General features: G+C 52.2%; 1 protein-coding gene across 2 annotated transcripts in view; it reads right to left on the bottom strand.

The window, feature by feature from the left end:
• The window catches only part of ST3GAL2 (ST3 beta-galactoside alpha-2,3-sialyltransferase 2), a 47,490-nt gene extending 32,419 nt beyond the window's left edge, over positions 1–15,071 (bottom strand). For both annotated transcript variants that reach the window (XM_055553080.1, XM_055553081.1), the window contains exon 1: positions 14,885–15,071. The gene's annotated coding sequence lies outside the window, so the exon portion shown is untranslated. The remainder of the gene's footprint in view (positions 1–14,884) is intronic.
• Positions 15,072–22,877: the final 7,806 nt, after the last annotated feature.

Below are 22,877 nucleotides of genomic sequence, written 5' to 3'. Positions count from 1 at the left end.
AGGGAGGAGAGAATGCTGGAAAAGAGGTCCTAACCTAAAGGACCAGCACCGTGACCCTGCAGGAGAGGAGCCCAGGAGGCAGGGTGACTGATGCTTTGTGGGCAAGGCAGGCCGCAGGACTGGGGTCTGTGTCGTCACGGCACATGCACAATTCAAGACTGCAGCCCCTCAGCAACCAGAGGGCAGATGCCAGCTCCTCCTGGGGCCACGCTGGGACAGACCTGGCCCACAGCTCTGATCCGTGGGACCAGCTCCAGCCCCCAGGAATGCTCACAGAGCTCCTGGGATGTGATGGTCCAGAAGCAATGCTTCCAGGAAAACAGCAGCCCCAGTTCCGGGGTTCTCCAGGCCCTCAGCCCAGGGGGGAGTTAAGGAACGCACTCTCCACTCAGGCCAGCATCATACTTGGAAGGTGTGAGTGAGAACAGGGCTGTGTCCTCAGCCCCAGGACTGTGCCAACCTCCTCCCCTTGGTCAGGATACCCTCGGGATACCTTGGTTGGGACCTTTCAATCCTCACAGCCCAGCCAAGCCACCCATGTGGAAAGTCTGCCAAGCCGCTGGAACCAGGCAACATCATGAAAGGGACGGCCAGGGCTGCAGGACAGAGGCCTACTTTGTCGGCTGCAAATTTCTTTAAACGGCTCCAGCCTCGGCAGGGGAGGGTCAGTGGGCTATAGACAACCTCCTGTATTCTATCCATCCTGCCCCCACATTTCCTTATCAGGTGGCGGTTTCTTCTGATTTTTTTGTGGCTTCATCTCAACACCGGGCATGAAATGGGACCATCTTGCATGCTGGTGGGCTGCAGTGTGGGGTGCAGAGGCCCGTCTGGGCACCACTCACATTCCAGGCAGGAGGCGGGCCAGAAATGCCGATCTGTGGTCAGGCGCTTATCTCCTTTATCAGATGACTTCAAAGTGTTCTCTGTTGTTGTTTTTTAAACCAGAACAATCTTTTGCCCAACTCACCTGGAAACTTTCATCAACCAGGCCAACTTATCAGTTAATATTCTTGTTGCCCAGTGGGAAGAAGGAGCCAGGTGGTGAGACGTGTGTAACTCCTGCCAAGACCAGATGCTGGAGGGGCCACCAGCCCTCTGCAGCGGCTCATGGGCTAAGCTGGGGCCTGAGCACTGTGTCAAGAGAATGCCTTCCTGTTACAAGGCTTACTTAGGGTAAACGAGGCGGCACTGTTACAGGTACAGCCCTGTCGGTGCCAGTTCCCTGGGGGACCTTGGGAAGGAGCCACATTCCCTCACAGTCAACCCTAAAGGAAATCAACCCTGAATATTCACTGGAAAGGACTGATGCTGAAGCCGAAGCTCCAATGCTTTGGCCACCTGATGCGAAGAGCTGACTCACTGGAAGACTCTGGTGCTGGCAAAGACTGAAGGCAAAAGGAGAAGGTAGAGGATGAAATGGTTAGGCAGCATCACCGACTCAATGAACAGGATTTTGAGCAAACTCTGGGAGACAGTGAAGGACAGGGGAGACTAGCATGCTCTAGTCTCTGGGGTTGCAAAGAGTCAGACACAACTTAGCAACTGAATAACAACGAGAAGAGATGACCCACCTGGTCTGGGGAGGACTCAAGGCAGGACAAGCACCAGGGCTCCTTAGGGAGACAGGTCAGCGCTAGGAGACCAGAGACTGGAAGAAAGGCATGCAGCGGTGCACTCCATGCTAGGGGAGCATATCTCCAGTGGGGAGAGTACCCCGAAAAACCAGGAAACAAACCAGGAACCTGTCGCTTGTGAGCCAGACTGTTTTTATTCTTCATACACCTTATCTTTAGCTTTCTTTTATTCTCCTTTTATATTTATTAATGTCTTCTGGAAAGGTCAGCCTGTGACAGCTATGTTAATGAAAACCCAAAGGAGGTGTCTGCATCCACGCCTGGACCAGGAGATTAAAGGGAGCGATGTCGTCTCTCTCCCCCGGGACTGGAGGTGCAGAGAAGCCCAGGGGTGGGCCCCTCGCTCAGCCTGCATCCTCCGGAGTCACCTTTCCAGCAGAAGGGAGAGCTGTGCGATCCAGTCAGAGGCCCTGAGCTTGCACCCTGCCCAGTGCCACAGAGGCGCTCCCAGTGCCAACCCCCTCGGACGCAGTCCTGCCCTGTGCCCACACTAACCCCGGGCTCACTAACAGTCAGCTCCAGGGGGCAGAGAGCAGGTGGCTGGTAAACTGTCGAGACCAGCGCACACCTGCTTCCGTTCCTCCCTGGCTCCAACTAAGCCACCGTCCTTATCACCGCGGAGCTGATAATACGCTGTGAGTGACCCAGGCAGGACCCCTGCAGGGAAAGAGCCCCAAGGTTGCTAGGCAGGTAATCTGCTTTACCACTTCAGCCAAGGGGCAACGTCAGCTGCCGTGAGGACCGCGAAGGCAGCCTTCCCCTCGCCCTGCCTCGGCCCCTTGCCCTGGGGTGAGCGGAGCCAGGCTGGGGAGCAAGGAGCCCTCCCTAGTCCCATCTGCAGAGAGTGGCTGACCCTCCCGGACTTGGCCTGAGTTATACACTCCCTGCTAAGATAATAACTGTCATGACATCCTGATGTTGCTGGTCAGGATGTCCAGTAATCATGGACATCATGACATTACTGGTGTCAACTCTGGGGAACATGGAGAGGAGGCATAGGGAGACCATGAGAGTCCCAAGGGAGGGATACCTCTTGACTGGCTTAATTACCTGCCCTGGGGTTACCAGGGGCTGGCCAACACGATGGTGCCTGTCTGGAGCTTGGGTTGTAGGGGTGACTGGGGCTGTGAAGAGGGCGGGCCCAGGGCCTCCTCCCAAGCCCCTCGCCTGGTGAGAGGAGGCAGCCCCACTTCAACACGTTTGTGAGTTTAGTCCAGTGGACTCTGGACTTTAGTTCCAGGACTGGCTCTATCTGAAAGTTGGCGAGTCTGGGCAAATCACACCTTTCTGGTACTCAGGTCCTCCATCTGTAAAATGGGCATGATGACGCCTGCTGCCCTGCTTACCTCACAGCCACCGTCAAGATGCAGTGAGTGATGACTGTAAGCTGCAAGGCACTACCTACCTGAGGTACCGCTGGGTTTCAGCATCACAGAGAGGAGGAGGCAGGGATGAGCGCAGACACTGTGGAGCAGGAGGCCTGGCCCAGGCTGGCTGATCTCTGAGAACAGGACCCCAGGCAAACAGGTGGGCCAGAGCACCTGCGGGAGCTAGGCAGGTGGAGCAGATACAGCGCGCTGGCCAGGCTGGGTCAGCAGACAGCTCAGGAGACTAGCCATTCTGCTGGGTTTGTGGTGGTCTCACCCTGTGGGCTTTTGTTTGCTTTGTTTTTGGCCATAGCACACGGCTTGCAGGATCTCAGTTCCCCCTCAGGGATTGCATTTGGGCCCTCAGCAGCGAAAACTGTGGTGTCCTAACCACTGGAGCGCCAGGGAATCCCCACAGAGCTCTTTCCACAACACACCACTCTTGGCTCAGCTAGGCTGAGTCGAACCTCCATACCCCCACAAATTGGAAGTGACAGGCAAACTGAGGCCAAAATTGTCTCTGTACCTGAAACCGGCACTGCTGTCCTGAGCATCGTCTTCTAAAGGGGAAGACAGGGTGGGGCACGACCCTGTCCAGCAGGAAGTACCCCACTCACGCCAGGAAGCGCAGCGGCCCTGGAGCTACGTCCTCACCAGGGTCTCAGCAGGAAACACACAGGAGGGTGGGCACTTCAGAAGCCAAGATGACAGGGCAGGCGGGAGAGGATGGGGGCCTCTCCAGGGCACGGGCAGGCCTAGTTGGGCCAAGGGAGCTGGCTGAACACGCAGAGTGAACGACCCCCGCAGCCCAGACAGAGGCCCGCGTAACACCATCCACCACGCAGATGTCCCTGGGCCACCACGAGGAAGGAACCACTTGCCATGAGCCGCCTGTGTCTGCTCTTGCAGTCCAGGGGATGCAGGACTTCCATGGATGGGCAGCCAGGGCACGGGGGTTGCGGTGGGGAGCTCCTCCCGTGAAGATGCCATTCCTATTGGAAAAAGCCTCCATCTCCAAGTCAGATAGATGGCCTGGGTTCCTGGACTCAGTGCCTCTACCTAGTGGTTTGAGGATCTTAGGCAAATGTCTCAACTCCCACTTCCCGATCTATAAATGGGAGTGACTGTGATTCTGAAGTCCCATTCTACACTCCAGCATTCAGCTTTTAACAAGGTGAGTGAATAAATGGCAACAAATCCTTTAAGTTTGCCTACGGTGTGATTCTGACACACACACTTAGCTCTGCTTATCCCCTCAATACACGATGCCCTTAGAATGGACGACAACCCCATCTTCCTTCGGAGAATCATCTCTCCCCAAACTTCCATCTCTGTGCCCAATCAGAGCACCAAATGCAGCCAGCCAGCTTCCCTGGTGGCTCAGATGGTAAAGAATCTGCCTGCAGTGCGGGAGACCTGGGTTTGATCCCTGGGTTGGGAAGATCCCCTGGAGGAGGGCATGGCAACCCTCCAGTATTCTTGCCTGGAGAATCCCATGGACAGATGGGCCTGGCGGGCTACAATCCATGGGGTCACAAAGAGTCGGACACGACTCAGGGACTAAGCACAGCGTAGTTCTTGATCCAGGGCTGGGTGAGGGCCCCAATTCCAAGTGAACCCAGGAGTCCCGCGGCAGTACTGGATGGGATGCAGAGAAGGCGGAGGCCTACGCTGCTGGCAGGCACCTTCTGCCACGTGGGGGGCGAGCAAGGTGTCATGACAGAGAAGGGCAGGCTGAGGCGGCTGTTGTTTGAGCTCTTCCCTTCCCTGCATGTGGCTAGCCGTTCCCTCAGGTATGAGTCAACCAGCTCCCTTTCATCAAAGCACCTTTAGAGCTGGCTTTCAGCTGCTGTGATTGACGAAGTCCAACTGATACAATCTTGCACACGTGTACAACTATTTTCCATTTCATTTAAAAGAATTTTTAAAAACCACTACAATATCACTTGCTACATAGTGCAAAAGGGCTGCCCTGAACCTGGCCCTGAAACCCTGCCCTCGCTAAGTCCGTCCAGCTCGGAGGCCCTCAGGCACAGAGCGATCCTGGGCTTCCCAGTGGTGACCCTGGGAACTCCCTGGCCAGGACTCACACCCTTCTCCAGCCAGGGACACTGCCCAGATGCACAGACGGTGGGAGAGCCATTGATGTATGTAGTCTTTCTGGGTGGCCTGGGGTCAGGACTGCTCACAGCCAAAGTCCCCCAACCACGAGCAAGACTCTGGAGTGGAGGGTGCTGCCCTCTGGGCCCTGAACCGGCTGAAGTGGTCAGGGCAAGAGAAGACCACCCTGGACATGGATTGCAATGGGGAGTCGGGACCCTAGGCTCCATTCCTTGTCTGGCAATGGATTTGGGGGAAGAAACCCTTTCCAAATCTGTTTCTCAACCTATTAAGAGTCATGTCTGACTCTTCTAAATGCTGCCAGACACTACCCTGAATTCTACCCATCTATCCCACTCACTTCTAGCAGCCACCCCTCTGATGAGATACCTTACACGTACCCAACAGTACCTCAAACTCACCCTACTCACAATGCCAAACTCACCCACACTCTAAGCCCTCAAAACCTGAACTTCCCTCTGTATTCCCAGTGTCAGCAAAGGGACATCATCCATCCAACCCTGAAACCTGGGAGTCATTTATGCCCCTTCCTTCCTTTAACCTCCTTCAGCAAACCTATTACAAAGTCCATCTGAGGTTTCCCAGCTAAATCTCTCCCTTTTCTACTTTCCTCCACATCTGCCACTCTTTTTCTAACCAAGAACTGCCATCTTCTACCTACAGTAGCCCCTGAGCTACTAAAGCGCCAGATCTACTCAAGAGACCTCCCTCCCACCAATTCATTCTCCACAGACAGGCCAAATCATCTTCCCAAATGCAAGTTCCTTCAGATCCCCATTTCTATTCCTCTCAGAGAAAGAACCAGACCTTCCAAAGCTCTGGGGTAAACGTGGGGCTCCCTCAAGACCCCACGGCCTGGCTGGTGGAGCCAGGGGTAACCCTCAGGCCAACATGAACCAGGCAGGTCTAGGAGCGGCTGCTCACTCCAGAGCCCTGGCCGCCCCCCGGGTTCTCCCACCCCAAGGCTGACTCCGAACTGGCTCAGCCTTCTAGGACTGACCCCTCCCCCAGCACAGGCTTCATCTGACCCCAGATGGGAACAGGAGCTGGAGGCCAGGCAGGGGAAGCCCAGCTGGGCTGCAGCCAGGGGCGGTATGTGTCAGGAAGGGGAGAGAGCAGGGCCACAATAGCCTGTTAGTATCTGAGGCCAGCGGAAAGGAGGCAGCTGGCGGGAGGATAAACCTCGAGGAGTCTATCTCTTCCCTCTTATCGGACTGACCCTTGGCAGCCTCAGCCTGTGGAGAACAAACAGTCATTAACAACCCTGCCCACACTTGCGCACAACGCAGTGTGACCAGCCCAGCCTGGAGAGCCGGGGCCTCCCTTCCTGCCAGGGCAGTCTCGGGGGTCTGCCTGTCGGCCAGCATCCCCATCCTGCCCCTCCTTCCTGGGCAATGAAACTTTACGCTCGGCCCACCCTGGCCTCCCCCGGCCCATGATCCCCTGGCCTTTCGGGTCAGGCCTCCGCGTCACACTGTGTGTGGCTTGGCTTCACCGCCATCCTCTGCTCTCCTAAAAACCTCTGCTCCACCCCCATTTCCAGGCGAGTTCTCAACCCTCAGTAGGCCCACCCAGAGTCTGCGCTACTGACCCAGCACCTCCCGTCTTCAGCCTGTGATCTAACCCCCCAAGCTGGCTTTGGGGGGAAATTCTCACTAAAGCAGAGCCCAAGGTGGAAGGAGGTGAGGGGATTGGGAGCAGAAACAGGAAGCCTATACACAGTCACTCCAAAGCCTAACCAGTGGCCAGTATAGGAAGAGATGGATATGATGAGAGACCGGAGGGGTTTTTCTCTGCCTGAACCCAGGACAGAGGCAGAGCGATGCTCGGGAAGGGGGATGAGGACAACAGGAGGCAGGGGGCAGCTCCCTCAGCTGCAGGAGCCCAAGTTCTCCAGAGAGAGGCCAGAGCAGGCTGGCTGCTGTGCAATATGTCCAACTGGTCAGCAGAAAGGTTGGACCAATTCTCAGCAACTCCTGGACCCGTGGTGGTGTCCTGGGGCCCCAGCACTATCTCCCCTCTCAGGGTATGGCGTTCCTCTGTTCGGCCTACTGGACGATTTGACAGCAAATCCGTGAACAGATCTTTAAATTCTGTATTTACAGATGAGGGGACTCAGGCCCAGAGAGGGGCAGCAACTTGCCCTGGGTCACTCAGCACCCATTTCACAGCATCTTCCTAAGGAAGTACCAACGCTGGCTCCCCTACACTGGAAGAGCCTGAACTCTTCCTGCTGCTGTTTAGTCTCTAAGCCTAGTCCGACTCTGTGACTCCATGGACTACAGCCCACCAGGCTCCTCTGTCCATGAGATTTCCCACCCAAGAACACCGGACTGGGTTGCCATTTCCTTCCCCAGGGAATCTTCCTGATTCAGAAATCAAACTGACAACTTCTGCATTGGCAGGCAGATTCTTCACCGCTGAGCCACCTGGGAAGCCCGCAACAGGGGTCCCCATGACTCTCCTAACCCCTTTCAAGCTCTCCTGTCTCCCCCTGCCTGTGACACTTGGGGCCTCCTGAGCCATGCCAGAGGACCCAGGAACCGGCCAGAAGCTACACAGGTGTGGCCCGGGAAAGATACCAAGCCCTCTGGGACAGGACAGAACAGAGAGAAGGTCAACTGCTGGAAAGCCCCTTGCAGCTGCCATGGCCTCAGACGGCTCCCAAGAAAACCCAAGAGAGACAGGACCGGGCTCCCGCCCCTCCCCTGCCTTGCGGCACAGCCCCGGTCCCTCTGGCTGCTGCCTGCTCACTTGCTCGGGCAGAGGACACAGCACAGGGGCCACAGAGACTTTCATTTCCTCCCGACTCTGGTTCCACCAGCATCAAACGACAAGTATTTTGTTTTCAACTGAACTTGAGGTTGGGGGGAACTCTACTCAAAGGTCAGGGAGAGTCCCTTGCAAACCCAAAGGGATCCTCCCCACAAAGAAGGAAGGAGGTAGTAACTATGCGTGGTAACAGATCGTTAACTAATTTGTAGACATTTCACAGAGTATACAAGTGTGGAATCATTATGTTGTACACCTGAAGCTAATATAATGTTATATGTCAGTTATATGTCAATAAAAAAGGAGGAAGGAGGAGGGAGAAGGAGTGGCGGAGCAGGGTGGGACTGCGGGGTGACACGGGCAGGGAGGGGGAAGCCCCAGGCCAGCCCTCAAGTCCCCTCTTGTTCCTCTTCCTACCATCCACCTCTTAACTTCCCCTTTCACTACTCACGCCACCCCCTCCAAATTCCTTTAAACCACACGGAAAACTTGTTGATTTTTTCTTCATCAGAGCAGTCCCCTCTAGACCAATTAGCGATTTGCATTCGTTGCTGATTTTCTCCCTCAGAAGGCTGCAGACCTGCCCGGCGGCGCGGGGAGCACTGCCGGCCCTCTGCTCCGGGACTCCACAGCTGGAGGGCTCAGAGAGCAAGGGCGAGGACTGCTCTCTGCGGTCCCTGGGTCATGCGCCGACCCCTCAGGGTCTCCTCTGCCCCCCAAGCCCCCTCTCGGGAGCAGGATGGGCCTCGCGCCTCAGCTGTGCACAGGCAGAGCTGCTTTCTGTGTCCCCCGCCTGTTCCCCACCCTGAGCCTAGGGAGGAAGAGAAGGGGAGACAAGGAAAAAGCATGCGAACGGGCAAGCATGATCAAACCAGGAGAGACGCCCCTCCAGGCAGGAGACGCCTGTGCTACCCGCTCCCCCACCTCAGCAGCCAGGGGGGATGTCAGTCAACCCCTTTCCCTCTTTGCAGTCACATCCTCCTTAAGGAAGAAGCCCTTTGAGGATGTTTTTCAACATCTGATAGCAGAACTGTTGTTTTAATATGATTATTTCACAATACAAATTTAGTACTGACAGCAAAATAAGGAAAAATTACATTTGTCTCTAGATTTCTCTTGTTCCTAGTTCACCTTATTGTACACGGGTAGCAGGCACTGTGTTCATATCATGCATGGCAAAAATATTACATCCACTATGGCTGATTCATGTTGAGGTTTGACAGAAAACAGCAAAATTCTGTAAAGTAATTATATAATTATAATTATATAATTCAATAAAAAATAAATTAATCTTTTTAAAAAGCACACTCATTTGAATGCTGACAGCTATAACTGAGGGGGACAGTCTTCTTCACCCCAGGAAGATGATCCTCTCTGAAAACCTGCAGGGTTAAGTGCCCTTCAGCATCACTCCTCCTGCCCCACCTCACAGAGAACGCTGCTCCCTTCCTCACTTTCTTCTTATATATTTATTTAATTTTTTGGCTGAGTGGCATGTGGGATCTTAGTTCCTCAACCACGGATCGAACCCGAGCCCCCTGCAGTGGAAGCATGGAATCTTAACCACTGAACCACCGGGGAAGTCCTTCTCCCGTTACTGAAGCAGGAAACCTCTCCAGTTCTCAGCTAGAAAGTTGGGGTGGCCCAAAGCCCAGCCTATGCCCTGGAGCCTTAGGAGAGGTCTGCAATGGCAACGTAGAAGTGTGACTGACAATACGCTGTAATTACAATCATGATTTATAAATAAGCACCAAGAGGTGCCCCAGAATGGCTGCTTAGGGACACATACAGGCATCCCTGGTAAGCCCAGCATAACTGGAGGAAATGCCTGTTCTCCTCAGCTAGCAGGCAAAGTTCGCCTTCTCTCCGTGCAAAATGTCATTTGCAGATATCTGCCCTAATAGTGAGAACTTGTTGCTAAAGAAAAGAGGGGAAAATCTAAAACCCAGGTCCCCAGAGAGCTGGGCCAACTCCTTTAGTTGGTAAGGGCTCAGATACTGGGACGACACGGTGGGGGAAAGTTGGGGCACGGAAACTGAGAGCAGGGAAGGGGGAGGAAGGCGAAGGCCACCCTCGGCAGAAATGGAGAGACAAGAAGAGACGCAGGCATGCTGAGCATGGACCACAAAGCCCCAGTTGCTTTGAAAATGAACTGGGCCCCTGAGGCTGTGGGGCCCCACCCGCCCAGGGCTGAGGCCCCAAACCTCAGGCAGGCAGCGTGGAGTCCAGAGTAACAAGCTAACCAGGCTTCCGGGTGTCCTGCCCACAGCTCCTCCAAAGCAAGGACGCTTCATCTCCTGCAAACTCCTCCTCCTCCTGACTGCTCCACTTCAGCTAAAGGACCTGACTTCATCACCCAGGCAAGGAAGTGTCTACCCCAGTCAACTTACTGTCTGTTCCAGAAGATACCTACTTTCATAGTTCTCTAGAATCAGTTCCTTCTTTGCATTTTACTGCCAAGTTCCAGTCTTCATTACTTCTCACCTGGACCCTAACTAGTTTTCCATTTCCTCCCTCCCTTCTTTCCTTGTCTCCTTATGACCCAGCCATACCCTGCTACCAGCCTGCCCTCTGCCTGCTCAGAAACTTGTCAGAACCAAGCCCTCTGTCTGCCGTCTGCCGAGTTAAGTCCTCACTGAACACTGTGCTGGGATTGATCTCTTGCAATCTCTACTGCCTCTTCTTCTGGGGACTCCAATTTTTGGATACGGTTTGGGGGGACTGCCTACTGTGTCACCAGCCCTTCCCCGGCCAAGGGAGGAGGCATGGCCCAGTCTGGGCCAACCAGACATCTCCTCCCTGGGATACGACTCCCAACCTATGGTGACAAAATCCCACAGTACAGCTGGAACAGTTATCCTGCCCCAGTGGTACCCTGAAGAGGCTGGCCTTTGGCTCCTGACATACCTACTCCAAGACCCTGGAGGGGGACTTCCCTGGTGGTCCAGTGGTTAAGAATCTGCCTGCCAAGGCAGGGTACACGGGTTTGATCTCTGGTCTGGGAAGATTCCACCTGCCACGGAGCAACCAAGCCCATGCACCACGACTACTGAAGCCCACATGCCCTAGAGCCTGTTCTCCACAACAAGAGAAGCCACTGCAGAGAGGGAAGCCTGCGCACCGCAACTGGAGAGCTGCCCCGCTCTCTGCAACTAGAGAAAGCCTTGCGCAGCAATGGAGATCCAGCACAACCAAACATAAATAAATAATTTCTTAAAGACCTATTTAGAAGAAAAAAAAAGACGAATAATTGCTTTTAAAAAAAGACCCTGCAGGGGACTCGGGTCTCAAGTCATTCCTCAGATTCTAGGAGTTCCCATAGCCTTCCAATGAAGTCCTTTCCTACCAAAGTCAGCAAGGTGTTGCTTGTAACCAAACTTCTTTTTAAAATACCTCTCCTATGCTCCAACCAAAAGGGAAAATGCCCTGAAAGCGCCGTTATGGTCCCTCCTTCCCCTGCTGGCCAGTACGTTCCCCAGCCTGCAGGCACTGCTGGAACTCTGCCTTCCCTTTCAGGGCCCAACCCAGAGTCCCCTTCTGAGCCCTCTTTGGGGATGACCTCTCCTCCTCTAAACCCACAAGCCCCCGGCTGCCCCTTCTGCCTCCCACCGTGGACATCGGAGTACCTGTCTTACCCTCCTCCCGGTGGACAGAGACTTGGTCATCCTCTCCTCCACAACAGCTGGCAGAATTCCAGACTCAATAAATTCACCAGGCTTTGTGGGCAGACAACTCAAAGGCCAATTACAGGTTTCCTGGGCAAGACAGGCAGTGAGGGACAAAAAGCACGGGGTCAGAAAGACCCTATCTGGCTTCCATATGCTCCACTTACCAGCTGAGTTTATGGGCAAGTCTCATAAGTTCTGTAAGCCTCAGTTCTTCGTCTGTGCTAACCCTGCAACGCTGCTGTGAGAATGTGACGCGCCTACATGCAAGAACATCCAGCCAGGTGCCTGGCTAGAAGTAACCACTCAGGGAACAGCCGCCGTCACTCCAGCTATTCACAGCTCCTGGGTTAGCAGATGCTCTTTCGGCGGGTTGAAATCATGAGCCCTGGGCCTGTTGTGTGACCCACAGAGTATCTCTGTTTCTTAGTAACCCCACCTGGGTCTACCTCTGCCTTATAAACCTCCTGAAAAACAGTACGTGAAAAAACGCGTGGCAAAGTTAAAGCACAATGTAAGGGGTTCCTCCTATTTGTCTCAGTTTCAGAGTCCCAGGCATCCTGTCCAGTGTGCAGCCATGGCCAGCACCCAACCTGCTCAGTCTCAGGGACAGGGCAGATGAGTGCCTGGTTCAGAGTCTGCTTCCCCATGACCTTCCCCAAAGCCCTGGTGCCTAAACGTCCTGCTTTGTGGTTGGAGGGGTCCTTCCTTCAAATGGCCACAGCACAGTGTCTGCTATGTGGTTACAGGGGGACTGGGAGCTCAGGCCCTCAAGTCACCCTGACCATTAATCTAGCCAACACTGGAAAGCATGGGAATGGCAGGAAAAGACCAGCCCAGGGAAGCTGCCAGAACAGTCCTGGGTGGGGAAGCCAGGTGGGGGGCAGCCTCTCTGAAGACTTTACATGGGCCTGGATTAATCGCCCAGGCAACTCTCATGGCCCCAAACCAGTGGTTCTCAAGTGCTATGGTCAGGAAGCCGGATAGAAATAAAATCTCAGGCCACACCCAGACTGCCTGAATCAGAAATGTCTGGGAGTGGGGCCCAGCAAAATGCGCCTTACACAGCTCTTCAGGGGGATTACTGAACACCTACTCTGTGCCAAGGACCGAGCCGCGGGGTGATATTTCAGAAACAAGGGCACATCTGAAGGACTTTCACAGTCTAACGGGGGCGGAGGGGCGGGGAAGAGGTCAAAATCAAGTACACAATACACAAGACAGGATGGGGTACAGAATGAAGCAAAGGAATCAGCTCCTCCTCCCCTCACCAGCTCCTCTCTTTCCAAGTTCAGAAGCAGGAACTCCAATTCTAGGAAACCCACCCCACCCCAGGCTGCTCTTTGAGACTCCACATAACTGCAGGTAGTTTTCAAAAGAAGAGTGATCCTCGCCCGAGGCATCTTTCAGGTCCAGAGGTTTGGCTTGTGGGGAAATGGACCATGAGGCCACACCCAGTGGTTCTTAGCAGCTGAGAAGTTGACCCCATGTGGGCTCTGGGCTGGGAAAGTTCCTAGAGGGCTGTGAGCATGCCACAGCACATCCCGGCACTGCACTCCCGCGTAAGGTCACTCCCACAGGCCCCTGGCAAGCTCACATGGTGAGCGCAGATGCAGACATAAACACGCACACAGACAGTTGGCCCCCTGGCCTCCATTCTCAAGTTACAGGGTTAAAGACGTCCTATTCACAGCCAAGGGGGAGGGATGAGAGAGGGGGTGCTGAAGCAGGGAACCATCTGGTTCAGATCAAGATTGCTCATTCAGGACCCCAACGGAACTCCCAGAGCCTGCCTTCGTGATGGCTCACAGATTTCCCTCCCTCCCCCAACTTCCCACTGAGAAGCTGAAAACTGGGCTAGGAAGGGATCGACTCATAGGCAAATCTGCCAAAGGAAGATAAGAAAACAAAACTAAACCAAAAAAAAAAAAACCAGATACAGGCAAGTCTCCACCACCTCTCTGAGCCCTGGCTCCCTCTTTCCTTCAAACCCTGAACACCACGACTAAACTTGAGATCACCACCTACAGTCACTACGTCTTCCTCCACAAAGAGCTCAGGGGGCACCTAGCAGCATCATTCCCTTTGCCGCCAAACATCTCCAAAGTTAGCAGCAGAAGCAAGATAAGGGTTAGGGGTGTGGTCTCCCAGACTTCTCTTATGCCGCCATCTCCACCAATGTAGGAGGTTCCCTCCATCTCGGAGGGATGGTGGAGTCCACCACGCATAATGAGAGGAAGAAATGACCAACCAGCTTCCAGACAACTGTCCCAAAGACAAGATGGGAGTGTGCATCACTGGCTAGGACTGACTTACTGAGGGACTCCAGAGTGCCCTGAGCCCCCTCGGCAGCTTTAGCTGAAAGAGGCTGCCACTCCCTTCCCACCACCAGCACCTCTCCCCTTTCCCCCAACACCACCTTAGACTCTGTTCTTCAGTGTTTTACTGTAGCTGAAAGCAAAAGGCAAGATGGGAGATGGATGCAGTTGGCAAGAAATAGAAATCAAAAGGCTAACTTGAGTAAATGAGTGATGGGTGGGGGACTCTACAGGCAAAGGAGGCCAGAAATTAAATACAGGAAGGAGGAGGGGGAAACAGAAGTGGGAAAACGCCAAAAGGGAGACTAAAGTGAGCTCAGCAGAGAGCTGCAGCAGGCAACTGGGAAGTTTGGTCCAGTCACAGAGGAATGACTGGAGGGAAGAAATGACTCCTTCATGCCAAGGCAAGGGCTCAGACCAGCCCCAGAGGGCTGGGGCATGGACTTGGCTAAGTTCCTGGTTTGTGCCAAGCCTCGGTTTCTCTGAAATGGGAACGAGGTCAGGCTGTTAGGTCTCATCAGAGAGAACTGGGCCACTGTGGATGGCTTGGGGGCAGTGCCAGGTAGGGGAAAGAGGAGAGAGCTGCTGATGGTGCAAACACAGCCTGTGGCCAGGAGAAGCGGGGCAAGGGTCTCCAAGGAGTGCACAGGCCAGGAGCGCGCGCGGGGCTGGGGGTGCGAACTAGGCAGTGGACTGAAGTCGGGACTGGGGCACGGAGCGCTTCTCGGGGCTGGGCTGGGGGGCTGGGGACTTCCACCATGGGGTGGAAGAGCCGCGCGTGGGAACGGCTGGAGGTGCAGGAGCAGAAGGCGGGCAACCGGGAGGGAGGCCAGGGCAAGAGGACCACCGCCCCCACGGGGGAGCCCAGCGCCCCGACCCAGGGGAAGTTGCCGGGGTGGACCGGGAGGGTCTGGGCCGCTGGTCGAGCCAGCTGCCCGCGCGGAGGGGGTTCGTGGCAGCGAGGGGCCCGGGGCGCCTTATATCCCGCCCGCCCGCCCGCGCACCTCAGTCAGCTCCGGGCGCCGCGCGGGCCATGCTCGCCGCTCCCGCCGCCGCCGCCGGTGCAGAGAAAGCCGCCGCCTTCGTCGGCGTCCGGACCCGTTAGCTGAGCGGCTCCCCAGTCCGCCCGCAGCGGGCCAGTCCCGCCCTAACCCGCCCAGAGCGAGCAGCCGCCGCCGCCGCCGCCGCCGCCGCCTCAGCCCGGCCCCTCCCCCAACCCAGCCTGACTGGAAAGGAAGGGTGGGGGCAGGGGGCGAGGGCCCCCTCCCCACTCACATCCTCCGACCCTGCCCCGCCCCCTCCCCCGCTCGCCTAGTCATCCTGGGAAATGGAGTCCAGCGCGCGCTGCGCCGCCAGGAGAGCCCGGCGCGCGGAACTACTACTCCCAGAAGACAGCGCGCCAGCCCGCGCGCTTGTGGGCTTTGTAGTCCCGTGGGGACTCGGGGCGTCTACAGCGCGGGAGGGGAGGGGGATGGGAGGTTTCCACTCGCTTGAGGCCGGGGTACCGAAGGCGGAGACGGGGCGTGGGGTCTGCGACGCGCTGTGCCGGGGCTGAACACCTGGACTTCGAGGGGGGCACCCAGCAGCGGAGGATGCCTCTCACACGGCTGTGGTCCGCTGCAGCCGCGCAGGGCTGCAGGCGAAGCCTCTGGCCCGAGAGCCTCACGCTGGGGACGGTTACCATTCGCGCGGAAAGAGCCTTGACCTGAGGCTAGCTTGGCTTCCTGCCCGGGCTCCGCAAGCCGGAGCTGTGGTGAGGCCGCTGCGCCCAGGAGGGAGAAAAATCACCCCACGTGGGCGTGGGGTTTTCCCTACCTGGAAAAAGGAGACCGAGTGTCTCGGTTTCCTGGAGCGCTCACCCCTCTGGGGACCTACTATTGATAATTCCAGTCCGACCCACTCTCTTTCTAGCTGACGCCCTTAGCTCCCTACTGTTTAGGGCAAAGTACACACAAAAAGCAAAGTGTTAACCATTTTAAATATTTTTCTATGTCTTCTCTTAGCACGTGCTTTCCCCAGTTTCCAGATCCACCTCAAATTGTTAATGAAACTCCCGGTTGCCCTCCAAGCTTTATCGCCTCTGGCAGAGGGAGGCCTGTAAGTCGCTGATTCTTTAACAAGCGTCTATCAGACTCTCCTGGAGAGTTTGTTTAAACACAGCTGACCCATACCCCTCCCGTGGGAGGATCCTGCTGTGGGATAATATGAACCTCAGAGGAGCCAGGCCATAGAAAGTGGGGTTTCAGGCTGCTGCTGCTAAGTCGCTTCAGTCGTGTCCGACTCTGTGCGACCCCATAGACGGCAGCCCATCAGGCTGCCCCGTCCCTGGGATTCTCCGGGCAAGAACACTGGAGTGGGTTGCCATTTCTTTCTCTAGTGTGTGAAAGTGAAGTCGCCCAAGCGACCCCATGGACTGCAGCCTACCAGGCTCCTCAAAAACGTTCTTTTTAATTTAAATAAATCAATCAGTTGATGCAGTAAAAGGAAAATACTACATGAACCTGAGGGCTTCTCTGAGAGTTCAATTGGTAAAGAATCTACCTGCAATGCATGAGACCCTGGTTTGATTCCTGGGTGGGGAAGATCTGGAAAAGGACTACCCACTCCAGTATTCTTGGACTTCCATGTGGCTCAGCTGGTGAAGAATCCACCAGCAATGTGGATTTGATCCCTGGGTTGGGAAGATCCCCTGGAGAAGGGAAAGGCTACCCACTCCAGTATTCTGGCCTGGAGAATTTCATGGACTGTCTAGCCCATGGGGTCACAAAGAGTCAGACGTGACTGAATGACTTTCACTTTGCACATGAGCCTGAAAGATGTCCCAGTCCTTAGCCTTTAGCATTCTCTTCAAAGCTGGTAAGGTTTTCTGTTCCAAAGGGGAGTTGTAGGGTATACCTGGTACTACTCCCCAAACTATGGATGCAAGCCAGGGGTTGAGATCTCAAACCTCTAGGATAGGGTCAGCTCTGTAGAATCCTCTGCTTCCAGGTGTTCTATGACCTATAACAGGCTAGGGGATTGAGAGGTGAGAAGGTGGATTCTTGACTTGTCAGGTATCTGAAAGTGACTCTCACACCACACCTACCTGGGTAGACCCTTAACCACTTGCTATCCTGATGTTCTGGGAGCTATAGAAGTCCAAGAGGAAACTTGGTGACCTTCACTCTCCGGCACGATCTCAGACCCTTTCAGCTGTGAGATGATCAAGTTCTCTGCTCCACCAAACTCTAACCAGGCTCCTGTAGGCCCTCTTCTCCAATATGTCTCAAGCTTGGCCTATAAAAACTATACACTTGGTTAGGACTCCACTGGTCCACTGCAGTTCAGTCCCTAGTCAGGGAACTAAGATCACATCCCACATGCCACACAGCACAGCCACAAAACCACCCCCCACCCAAAACCAAAAAACTGTACTCTCAACACAGATGACTTTATCCACCCTTCTCCCTGGTGGTTCAGACAGTAAAGCCTCTGCCTGCAGTGCAGGAGACCAGGGTTCGATCCCTGAGTTGGGAAGATCCCCTGGAGAAGGGAATGGCTACCCACTCCAGTCTCCTTGCCTGGAGAAATCCATGGACAGAGGAGCCTTGCAGGCTACAGTCCATGGGGTCACAAAGAGTTGGACACGACTGAGGACTAAGCGACTAACACACACAACCTCCCCCCACATTAAAAGACTTAACACAGTAACATAGTTTCTAACATCTCAAGGCCGCATCCCTGGGATGGCTCTACCCACCCTAAGTGCCTGTCTGATAAAGCTCAAACATTCACTGTTTATTCTAGCCAATACCAGTTGTAAGTACCCCCCCACCCCTTCTTAGAGCGTTTACTAAAAAGGCTTACAGTTGTGACTTCTTCCTTTCCCTTTAAGGTGTGCAGTAAATGTATATGTATTATGTGTCTTTCTCAAGGACCTGAAAGCCATTCCTTTGAAATATAATTACTGGAAAGAATAGGGCCTCTGTGGGAGAGTAGAATCCTAACTTCAATACTTGCCAGCTAACAGATACAGCTGACCTAATCAGCATTTACACTGACCAACCCTTTGTACTTTTTCACTTCTTGCTCACCTGCCTCCATACTTCTTCATTCTCCCTTTAATGTGCCCAGTCACCTCTGTGTAAATCCAAGGTGCAGTGTTTATCAATAATATATTGGTTAAAATCTGTCCTTACCACTTTAACTAGTGCCTGCTTTGTCTATTTTTCGGTCAATTATAAAGATGTTTTGTTTGTTAACTATTAAGATGTTTTTGTTTATCTCTGACAAAATGGATATGAGCGGTGAGCCCTGGGGCCCCAGGCTCCAGCCTCCCTCCCATCCACCAAAGGCCAAAGGGTGAGTTATTGCTAGGTCCTTGGGCACGTAGCCCAGAGGACACCAGAGGCATTGGACCCTGACTAATGTTGACCTCTCTGGTGAATGCTTGAATGCTTTTCTGTTTTTTAGTTTTTTGATTTGCGTCCCTGTCACAGACTATAGTGCGTGCGTGCTTTGTCACGTCTGACTCTTTGCAACCCCATGGACCGTACATAGCCCGCCAGACTACTCTGTTCATGAGATTCTCCAGGCAAGAATACTGGACTGGGTTGCCATTTCCTGTTGCAGGGGATCTTCCCAACCCAGGGATCGAGCCTGCATCTCTTGCATCTCCTGCATTGGCAGGCAGATTCTTCACCGCTGCGCCACCTGGGAAGCCTGTCACAGACTACAGGGGGTTAGGTAATCCACATACAATTCCACGCTCTGCCCCTAAGCCCAGCTGCCGGCCCTTCCTGTAAGGACTTTGCCTCTGCACCTGAGTCACGTGCAACTGCGGCTTTCCCTCCCAGGCAGAAGGGAATGAGTCTTTTTGTGTTGACACCCATCACCCAAATATCTGTTAGCAGAGTACCCGGAAGATGTCATTTCATGGGCAGCGCAGGGAACCTCTCTATCCCACAACTCCCACAGGAGCTCCCATCATCACCCAACTATCTCCCAGTTAGATGTCAAATTGGTTTTTACCCATTTCCTCTTGCTAGTTGTGATTTCCTATCCTCTCCACCCATCCAAATTCTGCCTGACTGTTTGAAGTCTACCTTGAGTTTTCCTTCCTCCTCAAGGTTCTCCCCAGCTGCCTCAGCTGCACAGCCACCTGCGAACGTCACCCCTCATGTCGCACTTGAATTCGTGTCATTGACTTAAAAGCCTACCTTTGCTGTTGACCATCCACAGCAAGGGAAGCAGTGGACCAGGAAGTGAAGGACACAGGAGCCATAGGGCTTTGGAGGCAAACTGCAACTAAGTAGCAAGATGCAAAGAGGAGGTGGCTCCCTCCCTCCCCTGCTTTCTGGTTGACCCAGAAAGGTCAGCTCCCACACCTAATGGTCTGTGTGACCCCCAGCAAACTACACAGTTCTGTGATCTGTAAAATGGCGATAATAATAACAGAATGGCCATAATAAGAGACCCTTCTTGTAGAGCTGTTATAAAGAGTAAATGGAAAAAAAAATGATGTTGGATAGAAAGACTGTCAAAAGGAAATCAAGTCAATCTGGACATTTAATGCGATCACAGTACAAATACCAGCAGCATTTGTTTTGGTTTTTTTTGGAGAGGGAGGAAGAGGAGCAGGTCAGTTTATTTTAAAAATTCATTTGGAGGGCTTCCCTGATAGTCCAGTGGGTAAGAATCTGCCTTGCAATGCAGGGGACATTGATTAGATCCCTAGTCAGGGAAGATCCCACATGTTGCTGAACTAAGCACAAGCTCTACAACTGTTAAGCCAGCACTCTGCAGCCTGCAAGCCACAGCTACCGAAGCCCGCATGCCGAGAGCCGTGTTCTGCCACAAGAAAAGCCACTGCAATGAGAAGCCCGGGCACTGCAATAAAGACCCACCACAGCCAATAAATAAATCTTTCTTAAAAATTCATTTGAAAAAATAATAAGCAAGATTAGTGCCAACAATAAAAAAAAAATCAATCGTCAAATCTAAGAAAGAAATGGAAAAATCTATTTGAGTCAACCTGAGGACTGTTCTGCCCATCAGAAATCAAAGCACAATTATATAAGTTCTTGAGACAAAAGGTTATTCATCAAATGACATATTGACAGACCCCAGATGTTCACATACAAAGCAACTGGGGTGTCATCATGACCACTTACAAGATTAAGGAAGGTTATCTCCTAAGGAGGTCTGGTTTATGCAAGTACACAATACACTCTAAAGGAGAGAGAGGAGGCCCAAATGGGCAAAGAAACATGAATTTTATTTAATCATGAGTCAGGAAATTTTTGAAAGACTAATAATATGAAGTAGTGAATGTCCTCTCAGATATTAAACATATTGTAAACATACCTTTAGAATAGTGTAATAGATCAATACATAGACCTGCAAGTCTACAAATAAACTCAGATACTCACAGAAATTGACATATGGTAAAGATACATTTCAAATAAGGGAGAGGAAAGATGAATTATTCTATAAATGGTATAGGGACAGTTGGAGAACCATCTGCTCAAATATTAACTTAGCTCTGGATCTAGTAAAAAAAAATCACCAATGGCTACCAATATGAAAAATGAAGACAGATAATGGACCCCTGATGGAAGTAAAATATTCAGAAAGTAGTGGTGAAAAAATAAATCACCCCAAATCTGACAACTACCAATGTACAGAAAGTACAGGTATTTGAGAGGAATGTTTTATTTGGAACTATGGGGATGCAATCTAAAAAATTCAGTGAGAAACTCTATAGGACAAATGACACAATTTCTTCAATGAATACATTGAAAAAAATTTTAAGACAGAGGAGAATCTGTAAATTAAAACAAGCTATATTAACCAATTGCAATGTGTGGACTTTGACTCATAATTCCAACAAACTGAAAAAAATTGCATGAGAAGAGGGGAAGTTTGAACACAAACCATTGGATATTGAATAATTATTATTCGTTTTAAGTGTATTAATGGTATTATAGTTAGTTGTGTGTGTGTGTGTATGCTTAAGAGATTTCATTTAGTGATATATACTGAAATCTTATTTATGGAATGATGTCTGAGGTTTGCTTCAAAATAATTCGGGGTTGGGGTAAAGGTATAGACACAAGGCAGGCTAAAGTGGTAATTATTGAACCTGGGAGAGCAGATGGTCACTTGGACAAGTTCATTTTAACATTTTTTTTCTACTTTTTCATGTGCAGTATTTAAAGTTTCACATAATAAAATGTTTTGGGGTTTTTTTTGCTGAAGTATAGTTGATTTACAATGTGTTAGTTTCAAGTGTACAGCAAAGTGATTCAGTTATGCACACATGTGTGTGTGCTCTGCTCAGTCATGTCCAACTCTTTGCAACCCCATGGACTGTAGCCCACCAGGCTCCCCTGTCCATGGAATTTTCCAGGCAAGAATACTGGAGTGGGTCGCCATTTCCTTCTCCAGGGGATCTTTCCAACCCAGGGATTGAACCTGCATCTCTTGTGTCTCCTGCAATGACAGGCAGATTCTCTACCACCTCTCCCCTTCAGTTCAGATCAGTAGCTGAGTCGTGTCCAACTCTTTTCGACCCCATGGACTGCAGCATGCCAGGCCTCCCTGTCCATCACCAAGCTGGAGTTTACTCAAACTTATGTCCATTGAGTCAGTGATGCCATCCAACCATCGCATCCTCTGTCATCCCCTTCTCCTCCTGCCTTCAATCTTTCCCAGCATCAGGGTCTTTTCCAATGAGTCAGTTCTTCACATTAGGTGGCCAAAGTATTGGAGATTCAACTTCAGCATCAGTCCTTTCAATGAACAGTCAGGACTGATCTCCTGTAGGATGGACTAGTTGAATCTCCTTGCAGTCCAAGGGACTCTCAAGAGTCTTCTCCAACACCACAGTTCAAGAGCATCATTTCTTCCGTGTGCAGCTTTCTTTATAGTCCAGCTCTCACATCCATACATGACCACTGGAAAAACCATAGCTTTCACTAGATGGACCTCTGTCAGCAAAGTAATGTCTCTGCTTTTGAATATGCCCTCTAGGTTGGTCATAACTTTTCTTCCAAGGAGAAAGTGTCTTTAATTTCATGGCTGCAGTCACCATCCACAGTGATTATGCAGCCCCAAAAATAAAGTCAGCCACTGTTTCCACTGTTTCCCCATCTATTTGCCATGAAGTGATGGGACTGGATGCCATGATCTTAGTTTTCTGAATGTTGAGCTTTAAGCCCACTTTTTCACTGTCCTCTTTCACTTTCACCAAGAGGCTCTTTAGTTCTTTGCTTTCTGCCATAAGTGCGGTGTCATCTGCATATCTGAGGTTTTGATATTTTTCCTGGCAATCTTGATTCCAGCTTGTGCTTCCTCCAGCCCAGCGTTTCTCATGATGTACTCTGCATATAAGTTAAATAAGCAGGATGACAAAATACAGCCTTGAGTACTCCTTTGTCTATTTGGAACCAGTCTGTTGTTCCATGTCCAGTTCTAACTGTTGCTTCCTGACCTGCATACAGATTTCTCAAGAGGCAGGTCAGGTGGTCTGGTATTCCCATCTCTTTCAGAATTTTCCAGTTTCATGTGATCCACACAAAGGCTTTGGCATAGTCAATAAAGCAGAAATAGCTGTTTTTCTGGAACTCTCTTGCTTTTTCGATGATCCAACAGATGTTGGCAATTTGATCTCTGGTTCCTCTCCCTTTTCAGTTTGAACATCTGGAAGTTCACAGTTCATGTACTGTTGAAGCCTGGCCTGGAGAATTTTGAGCATTACTTTACTAAAGTGTGAGATGAGTGCAATTGTGTGGTGGTTTGAGCATTCCTTGGCATTGTCTTTCTTTGGGATTGGAATGAAGACTGACTTTCCCAGTCCTGTGGCCACTGCTGAGTTTTCCAAATTTGCTGGCATATTGAGTGCAGCACTTTCACAGCATCCTCTTTTAGGATTTGAATTACTTCAACTGGAATTCCATCACCTCCACTAGCTTTGTTCATAGTGATGCTTCCTAAGGCCCACTTGACTTCACATTC

Source organism: Bubalus kerabau, chromosome 17 (genome assembly GCF_029407905.1).
Source record: "Bubalus kerabau isolate K-KA32 ecotype Philippines breed swamp buffalo chromosome 17, PCC_UOA_SB_1v2, whole genome shotgun sequence".
In the NCBI taxonomy this organism is placed as follows: domain Eukaryota; kingdom Metazoa; phylum Chordata; class Mammalia; order Artiodactyla; family Bovidae; genus Bubalus; species Bubalus kerabau.
The sequence above is the reverse complement of the archived record's forward strand: the minus strand, read 5'-3'. Positions and strand labels throughout refer to the sequence as shown.